Here is a 10,855-nt window from a genome sequence, read left to right as displayed (position 1 = left end):
TTCGTGCAAAATAAACCAAATTTGAGCTACTTTATACGCAAAAGTCCCAAAAACGCATAAAAACCCTTAAAATCGCAACTTAACACGTAATTTCTAGTATGACTATGATTTTCAATTCTAACCACTCAACACAATAATATATACCAAATAGTGTTGTGTGCCAAGTTTCGTGCAAAACAAACCAAGTTTGAGCTACTTTATGCGCAAAAGTGCCAAAAACGCTTAAAAACCCTTAAAATCGCAACTTAACACGTAATTTCTGGCATATGACTATGATTTTCAATTCTAACCACTTCAACACAATAATATATACCAAATAGTGTTGTGTGCCAAGTTTCGTGCAAAACAAACCAAGTTTGAGCTACTTTATACGCAAAAGTGCCTAAAACGCTTAAAAACCCATAAAATCGCAACTTAACACGTAATTTCTTGCATATGACTATGATTTTCAATTCTAACCACTTAAACACAATAAAATCTACCAAATGGTGTTGTGTGCCAAGTTTCGTGCAAAACAAACCAAGTTTGAGCTAACAATAACTAACCAAGAAACAACAAAGAGGGCAGAAAAGAACAGCAGCCTACCCGCTGATCAGCCTACCTTGCCGCGTGGTTTGAGCCTTAACCAAGGAGACCTGGAGCCAAACAACTAGGGAAATGTGATCTCCATACATGGACCAAGCTATCAAGGCCCATGAACCATGATTGTGGTGCACACAGCTCACTAGTATACGAGCGCAAGGTGGGCCAGTCACTGATAAGTGCTGATCAGTGCCCAAGTGTTCTGGTTTTTAATTTCTGTTTTAAGAGGCATATTGTATAGCACGTGATATTTATAGCCGTTAGCTAGCTCGAAAAATATAAAAAGAGGTTTTCTCTCATGTATATGGATTCAGTTTTGTGGTTAATAAGAATTCTCACTTTATGCGCAAAAGTGCCAAAAACGCTTAAAAATCCTTAAAATCACAACTTAACACGTAATTTCTAGTATATGACTATGATTTACAATTCCAACCACTTCAACACAATAGTATATACCAAATAGTGTTGTGGGCCAAGTTTCGTGCAAAACAAACCAAGTTTGAGCTACTTTATGTGCAAAAGTGCCAAAATCACTTAAAAACCCATAAAATCGCAACTTAACACGTAATTTCTAGCATATGACAATGATTTTCAAGTCTAACCACTTCAACACAATAATATAAACCAAATAGTGTTGTGTGCCAAGTTTCGTGCAAAACGAACCAAGTTTGAGCTACTTTATGCGCAAAAGTGCCAACAACGCTTAAAAACGCATAAAATCGCAACTTAACACGTACTTTCTAGCATATGACTATGATTTTCAATTCTAACCAATTCAACACAATAATATATACCAAATAGTGTTGTGTGCCAAGTTTCGTGCAAAATAAACAAAGTTTGAGCTACTTTATACGCAAAAGTGCCAAAAACGCTTAAAAACCCTTAAAATTGCAACTTAACACGTAATTTCTAGCATATGACTATGATTTTAAATTCTAACCACTCTATACAATAATATATACCAAATAGTGTTGTGTGCCAAGTTTCGTGCAAAAGAAACCAAGTTTGAGCTACGATATGCGCGAAAGTTAAAAAAAAGCTTAAAAACCCATAAAATCGAATTTGTGTACCTTTAATGCTGTCCATTTCGGAAATGTGGCTCTGGATGTAGATCCTATTTGTCCACGCACTTTCTTCATTGTGCTGAAACGCATGGGAAAAGTAATACTATATATATATATATATATATATATATATATATATATATATATATATATATATATATATATATATATATATATATATATATATATATATATATATATATATATATATATATATATATATATATATATATATATATATATATATATATATATATATATATATATATATATATATATATATATATATATATATATATATATATATATATATATATATATATATATATATATATATATATATATATATATATATATCACTTAATTAAATCAAATTGGTAAAATAACTAATATTACGTACGCATTCAACAACGCTTTGAATTTTGTGTTGCGAGGCGGGCTTTGAGGTTTTTGTAATGAGTCGAAGACGTGCACAATGTTTGTTAAAGGAAAAATGACCAAAAGTATCCAATGCAAACTAAAAACGCAAAGTTAAAATTAACAAATTAGAGATTATGTGAACTTAAAAATCAAAAGATCAGTTCAATTTCAAAAATAAAACTTACTCTTCCACGTATGGAGCCAGAATGAACGTATGTTTAGATGCAAGGGAATTAGTCAAAGAACTCTCAATGTATGCTCTGACGTCATCTGGATCATTTACACATTCAGTACCCGAAATCGACTCAAGACAAAAGCATCTAATGTTTATTAGAGGTTCGCAAGAATTTAGCTCCTCGTAAGCCGCACTAAACTCACGAATAAGAAATTTTTGTTAGTAATTCGGTTATTAAAACAATTAAACAACAATGCCTAACTTGTAAGATAATGAACATCACCTCATGTAGACATGGATAAGAGCCACGTTCAACATCTCTCCTCTCAAAAATTGCCCAATGTCACTAGGACCCAGTCGACACCTTTGCTGAGGAACCGATCTCTCTCCAAGATCCCTTTGGACTCTTTTGCTATTTCAATTTATACAATTAAATTAGAGTAAGCATGCAATTAAAAAATAAAAATAAATAAGGTACAAATGATTGTTTCCATGTTAGTGAATCGGACCCAAGCATATGGCCATGTGACGAAACTACCTAAGGCTTCTGATAGTTTCTCAAGGCTCCATTCTAGCATTGGAACCGAGAGTGAGAAATCTTCAGACCCCTTTAGAATAGTTTCCACGGTCACACTAATGTGGCCACTTATAACAGGCATCGAATGCACTGTTTGGCCCTCTTTGGTTGGCTGGGCCACACCATATGCAACCTCTGTTAAGTCGCCATCACTAGCAACACCTAACTGAGGCAGCAAAAGAGAACAAGGAGTCGCCTCATGAAAATTGTGTCGTTTAGTATAATAAGAATCATAATAAAACATTAAAACGCATTGCAATTTAAATTAATAAGTGCTTATATATTTAAAAACTATGTACCTGGCTCCGGAGTTGGCTCCGGATTTGGCTCCGGATTTGGCTCCGGATTTTGAGCAACGGAGTTTATCGTCTCCGGTGTGGGGTTTTTTCCTTCAGAGGTAGTAATAGGCTGGGGTGCTACGGGGGTAATGGGCTCGGGTGTTGGCTCGTCCGAAGCATTAGGATCCACATGTTGACTTTGCTGATCCTTGACAATCAGGTTTGCCAAGTCAACAGTGGGTGCTCCCATCTTCTGCAACACGACGGCCAGTTTGGCGAGAACGTCCTTCATAATTTCTGCTCGGAGGGTTGCTACTTCATCAGGTGTCATCGTTCGGGATTGAGTAGCAACACACTCTTTGCCGAATGCCTTCTTTAACCCCACGCGGACACCTCCTTTTCCGACTATCCGCCCTCCATGGTCTTTCCCTAAGACCATATGCAATGCGTCAACATTTCCTCTTGGGATGAACTCCCCCGTAGCTTCTTTTTCCTTCCAGCCCATCTGTTCAAATAAAAAGTGATATATATAACAATTAGTATAAGTAAATCAAAGCCAAAAAATACAAAACAAATCAAGAATATACTTAATAATTTCAAAACTCACCACAGCATCAGCAACCTTCTACGTTCCTGGATCATTATAGGTAAATTTACCACTTGCGTCTCGGGAATGAAGCCCACAATACCAATCTCGCACCCGATCTCCGACAGGAGTATTCACGGATGCGGAGGTAGTCGTATATGAGGGCGAGGATGGACTTTGATTGGGGTATAAACCCGTATCCACCCACTCTTTTCGGACCTCATCGTACGTTTTTTGGCCCAAGCGATGGTAAAACTTCCTTTTGCTTGCTGATTCAGAAGCTTTACCACGCTTTTCCTAATTAATCAATGGAAATCGAATGTCATATATTATTTTAATGACCGAATCAAAAGAAGTAAATTCAAATTAAAAACTATAATATAATATGAAATACTTACAACTTCTATGGGAGTTGTTCTTTTGGCAACAAAGGTCTCCCATTCCTTCTTCGATATGTGACCCCATATTTCGTAGGGCATCTTCGAAGGTGCTTGCTCTCCACCTTCGTTTCCCGTTTTGACCTTTTTGGTCGTACGGGCACGCCTCTTCGTAATCTAGCCAGTTACTAGCTTGGATTTGAAAATCTCTGAATCTTTCAGCAACAGCTGAAAGAAACACATTCTTCTTCTCCTCATCGCTCTCGATGTGAAAAAGATTCTACAAAAAAAATTATATTTATTAGTGTCAATTAAATTAATTTTAAAATAAAACTAAATGAGTAAAAATAGTAAAGTTGCTTACCATAGTATCATTCCTTATAGAGTTCTTCAAACCCTCTGGAACCTCGTTCCATGCGTGGAAGGAAATCTTGCGGATACATAGGCGCACTTGTTTTCCATATTGCCTACGCCATTTTCCGCAGGGTTGACCCAATGCATTGCATTCCAAATGCATGGGTTCTGTGACTTTGAGGTTTTTCGTAGGACCTCGCCGTTTTCTTTTTCTTACTAGTAGTGGGAGCATCCATTAGTGGGGCGTCTTCAGTCTCAAAATCATTGTCAAGTGGTGGAGCGTCTTCAGCCATACGCTCGTATCTCACAATTTGGTCCTCTTCAGTGTCGTAACTATGATACTCATTATCCGTGAAAGTTAATAGGAGGTTGAATACTCTCTAGAGTGGGGGGTGAATAGAGAGTTTGGACTATTTAAAATTTTATCTGGCAGCTTGTCTCAAGAATTTGAGGAGTCTGTCAAAAATGTTTTCTAGAACAGTTTTTGAGTCAATTCGTATACAATAACGTATGTGCGGAAAATAAACATTAAAGTATAACACACGATATGTTAACGAGGTTCGGTTCTAACCAACCTACTCCCCGCCTATGGGTTCTCTTTCAACCCGTAGGATTTCAACGCCTTTTATTAATCCGACTTTAATACAAACAAGAAGATCTCACTATCTCCTCACACCACGTTCTTCCCCTTGAAGAACCGTATTACAAGTCCCTTTAATAAAAGCAAAATCCCAAATCTCACAATAGAGATTGACAAGTTGAACACTTAGAAAAGTATTCTTGGTTAGGCGTATTAAACTTAATCTAACTCTTTTTAAACTCTTAAGCCTATTAAAAATGTAAAAGTTAGATGAACTAAGAATTACAACTCTTTAAACAATTAGAGAATTTCTAAATCTTAAGTCAAGAGAGAAAGTTATAAGAAGATATGCATAGAGATGTATCCTTAATTCTGAAATGAAGCCTTGTATTTATAGTGTTACGCCTCAACACATTTTGAAAAACAAGAAGGCTCCTTTCCGTTATTTTCTGTTGACCTGGTCATTCTGCACCTATCTTCAAGATCTTGAGGTTAACTTCAAACTGACGTGTACTGACAGCTAAAATAATTTCGTCATTGTGTGCTGTAATTTTTCTTTAATATCCAATGCTACGATGCCACGTTAGTACTTATACAAGATAATGAAAACTAAGCACAAACCAGATATATCAACGTTTAACATAATCAATCAAATTAATTCTTATTTTTAGTATTAATTCAAATAGCCATTTCCTATTTTAGTGTTAACTCAAATAGCATCTTATTAATAGGAAACTCTATAATTAGTAAAACAACTAATTTAACATCAAATATAGCCGTGTACTATAATCAACAAAACAAGTGTACCGTATACGATATTCAATCATCAAATTAATTTAAGCACATATTTAAATTCAAATTCAAATATAAAACACTTAATCGTTTAAGATAAAACGTGTAATAAAATACTCAAACTTAATTCCAAATAATATTAAAGTTAACTTTAATGAACCTTGACCTATTAAAATATTTCAAATATAATTTCAAGTAATATCAAAGTTAATCTTAATGAACCTAGACCTATTAAAATATTTCAAATATAATTACGAAACTAACCTGATTGTAAATGTAATTATCTTAAAGACTTCGAAACGTATTTCAGGACTTATAAAATCAATCTTTAAGATAAACTTAAGCATATTCCAACGACTTCGAACTTAAATATATATATCACTTATCAAATGTATATTAAATATGATTTTAGACTTACTTAAACAACTAAATGTGATTACTTAATTTTTTTGTTTAATCAATATGTGTTTTGAATTATCATCACTTGAAAGAATTGAGTCATCAATTTCCCTTATCATTATTCAAGAGAGTTGAGTCTTCAATCCGAGGTCTCTGAATAGATGCATTGTATATCAGTACCTGAAAGAGTATGAATAGAAATATATTAGAACACAAGCTAAGTAATATTAAGAATATGACTATGATTTACAATTCTAATACGTTCAACACAGTAATATATATCAAATAGTTTTTTGTGCAAAGTTTCATGCAAAACAAACCAAGTTTGAGCTATTTTATGTGCGAAAGTGCCAAAAAAACTTTAAAAAGCTTAAAATCGCAACTTACCAAGTAATATTAAGAATATGACTATGATTAAAAATTCTAATATGTTCAACACAATAATATATACCAAATAGTGTTGTGTGCAAATTTTCATGCAAATCAAACCAAGTTTTAGCTACTCTATGCGCGAAAGTGCCAAAAAAACTTTAAAAAGCTTAAAATTCATACCCTGTGAATCACTTAATTCAAATGTATTCCTTCCGTGTGATCTACACGCATATAACCAACATCTACATCATCTACATCATCTTGATCCACTGATTTTGGATTGATAAAGGGAGGGGAGTCTTCAAAAGCTTCATATTCTTCCTCATCCTCAACATCACTTATACCAAGGATGCTTCTTTTTCCCGGTACAACAATAGACCATTTTTATCAGACGGGTCTACAATGTAGAATACTTGCTTGGCTTGTGTGGCTAGTATGAATGGCTCCTCACTATCACGCAAACGAGCTAAGTCTACAAGAGTGAATCCACAAGGGTCGTCATTTTTTATGCATCGTCGATTATTATCTACCCACTTACATTTGAAAAGACCAATATTGAAAGTAGAGTAGTCAAGCTCCCAAATTTCATGTACCCGCCCGTAGTATACCAATTTAGCATTAACCGGCGCTTGATCCTTCGCACTTGCGTAAAATGTAGATGACGCCAAAATAGAAACCCCACTATTCTGTAGATAAGATGACTTCTTGTCTTGAACCTCAGTCGAAAATGTGAAGCCATTGACATCGTAACCCTCATATTTGTTGACATCATCACGAGGACCAAAAGCTAACCACTTAACACTTTCGGATACACCTTTGAGTTCTTCGCATATCACTCGATTATGAAACCAATTAATAAACGTCTTGTTATGCAACTGCATCAATGCCTTATCCCCTTTAGAAGGATGTTTTGCACGCAATATATCAAAATGCTCACTCAAAAAAGGATGAACTTCCAGAATATGATGCAACACATACAAGTGTGCTTGTAGAAGGCCGTCTCGAGGAGGTGTGACCGATTTGGAGCCAATTGTTCCTTTTCCCTCAAGCCTTCCTTCATGTCTAGAGGTGGGAAGTCCAATAGGCTTTGCCAAGGCCAAATACTCGACTATAAAGTTACTAATCTCATCGCTCACAGTGCCTTGAATCATACTCCCCTCGGGTTGTGCTGTATTCCTCACCTTGTTTTATAAAACACCCATGTTTCATTCAAAAAGATAACACCACCTTAAAAAAACTGGACCCAAAAACTTGATCTCACGAACGAGATGGACAATAAGATGAACCATTATGTCAAAGAAAGAAGGTGGAAAAGACATCTCAGACTTGCATAAAGTTACAATCACATCGAGTTGAAGAGCATCAAGTTTAAAGGGATCAAGAACTTTACTACAAATTGTGTTGAAGAACGAACATAGCTCGGTAATAGCATATCTCACATGTTTTGGAAATATTCCACAGATTGCAATTGGTAAGAACACTTGCATCATTACATGGCAATCGTGAGATTTCATGCTTCCCAACTTTAGCTCACCATTTAGGCTCACAAATCTTTTCATGTTGGATGAGTACCCAGACGGAACCTTAATGCCATACAAAGACTCACAAAATGTCCGCTTCTCTGCTTTGGACAATGTGTAGCAAGTTGGAGGCAAATAAACTTTGTCATTACTCATCTTCTTCTTACCGCCCTTTCCCTTGTTACTGCCACCAACTTCATCAGCTCTATTTCTTTTCTTACTCACCTTAACATGTGCCCACAACTCCGGACGAAGACCCTTACATTCAAACCAATCTCGCACGACCCTAACATCCTTTGTCTTATCCGGAATGTTCATGAGAGTCCCGAGCATGGCATTGCATACATTTTTTTCTAAATGCATAACGTCAAGACAATGCCTAACCTGTAGATCTCTCTAATATAGAAGCTTCCAAAAGATTGATTCTTTTTTCCATAATCGGTCTTCACCCCCTTGCACTTGCCCTGTTTTACCAAATACAGTCTCAACTCCCTTAACCTGTTCATAAACCTCATAACCGGTCAACGGTCGACGAGCTAACACGGTCCTCAACCTCCCCATTGAACAACTTCTTCTTCTTACGATATTGGTGGTCTCGTGGGAGGAACTTTCGATGGTGCATGAATATGTGTTTGCACTTAGGAATCCACGTGGATTACATGTAATCGATACATATTGGGCATGCTTTCTTCCCTTTGTTCTTATACCCCGATAAGTTGCCATATGTCGGAAAATTATTAACGGTGCATAAAAGCATTGCGCGCAAGGTGAACTCTTCATTAGTATATGCATTAAACACTAAAACGCCTTCATCCCACATCTTTCTCAAATCCTCAACGAGAGGTGCAAGATATACATCTATGTCATTGCCAGGTTGTTTAGGACTCGAGATAAGAAGCGAAAGGATAATGTACTTACGCTTCATACACAACCAAAGAGGCAAATTATAGATCACTAAAAGTACCGGCCAAGTACTATGGGTTCATTCCATCCGTACACAGTCCGAGCCTTAAATTACGAACCTCATCCCCAAATGTCTTATGCAACCTATCAATACTCTTCCACTCCGGAGAATCAGATGGATGTGTGAGCAAGTGACCTTTCTTCACCCTATCTGCATGCCACCTCAAATTTAACGCATCTTTCTTTATAGAAAACAAGCGCTTGAATCTAGGTATTATTGGAAGATACCACAATACCTTAGCCGGCAGCCCTTTAGCATCCCGAGCCCCTTTACGCTTGTAGCGCGATAACCCACACCTACGACACTCTTCTAAGTTCTCGTTTTCATTCCGATACAACACACAATCATTTGGACACGCATGAATCTTCTAGTACTCTAAGCCGAAAGGACACATGAGCTTTATGGCATAATATGTCGACTTTGGAACTTCATTTCCCTCAAGAAGCATCTCACCTAACGCTTCTAATAATATTGTGAAACTAGCGTCACTCCAATTGGACTTTGACTTAATGTTGAAAATTGTCAATACTGCTGTTAGTTTGGTGAACTTTGTACATCTAGGGTACAAAGGCTTTTGAGAAGCCTCTGTCAACAAGTCAAAAACACGAGGACGTTTTCCTAACTCATCCTCGACTCCCTCCATCATCTCATCAACACGATCCACATCCTCATCGACATTCTCTTCATCTGTCTCATACCCACCAACATGATCTACTACATCCTCATTGACATCAGCCACATTATTGACATCCTCAACAACACTTTTCTCTTTGTAAACTCCCTCCTCACCATGCCAAACCCAAACATGATATTGAGGCCTAAACCCACGTCGAAGTATGTGCTCCCTAAGGATATCAACACTATCTACCTTTGATACATTGCCACAAGTGACACATGGGCAATAAAACCAACTCCCCCCGTTCTAACTTGATGTTCAACCGCAATACTACAAAATTCTAATACGCCATCAATAAATTCTGATGATTCAATGCTTCCATACATCCAAGAACGATCTTTTGTCATCCTAATTAATGTTATTAAATAATTCAAAACAAAATTAATAACAACTTTTTAACATATATACTTATTTATAACAAACATATTTAAACCAAAAATATGTACTTATTTATACCAAATCTATTTAACCCTAAATATACATACTTCATATTCTAATTCTATACTTCATACTTCAATATTAAGCACTACATTGTAAATAAAATCATATTCTAATTTTAATAGTTAAAGACATAACTATAACAACAAACCACATTTTTAACAAATTACACAAATATTTAACAAACTAATAACATAAACTTGAATAATGTAAAATTCACATATAAAGATATGAACTTGCAAATTAGTAAAATAAATATAATTACCTTGATTTCGTGGGTTATGTTATCTACAACGAAAAACAGAGAAACAAAATTAGTATACAAATAGTTGCCCTAAGTTTCGAGTGTTTTCATGAATATCTTGCAAAACTTAAATGCTTAACAAATTAAAAAGAGAAATTATACCTTAATGTCGTGGGTTTTGAAGATGAACAAGACCAAAGTATTAAATTCGTGGGTTTATGAACCAAGAAGATGAAGAACTTTGAAGAAACTGTTACATAGTGTTTCTCAAATTTGCGAAAATGAAACAGTACAGCATTCGTTTGTGAAGATGAAGCAGATGAAGATGAAGATGAAGCAGTTTTTTCAATGGGTTTGAGAGAATACAACGTAACAACAGAGTGTATTCGAGTTTGTGAAAAATGAAACGTTGAATGGCGGGTTTTAATTTTGTGTGAAAAAATTATTTGTTGCGTGC

This window comes from Amaranthus tricolor, chromosome 13, assembly GCF_026212465.1.
Source record: "Amaranthus tricolor cultivar Red isolate AtriRed21 chromosome 13, ASM2621246v1, whole genome shotgun sequence".
Taxonomy (NCBI): domain Eukaryota; kingdom Viridiplantae; phylum Streptophyta; class Magnoliopsida; order Caryophyllales; family Amaranthaceae; genus Amaranthus; species Amaranthus tricolor.
The sequence above is the reverse complement of the archived record's forward strand: the minus strand, read 5'-3'. Positions refer to the sequence as shown.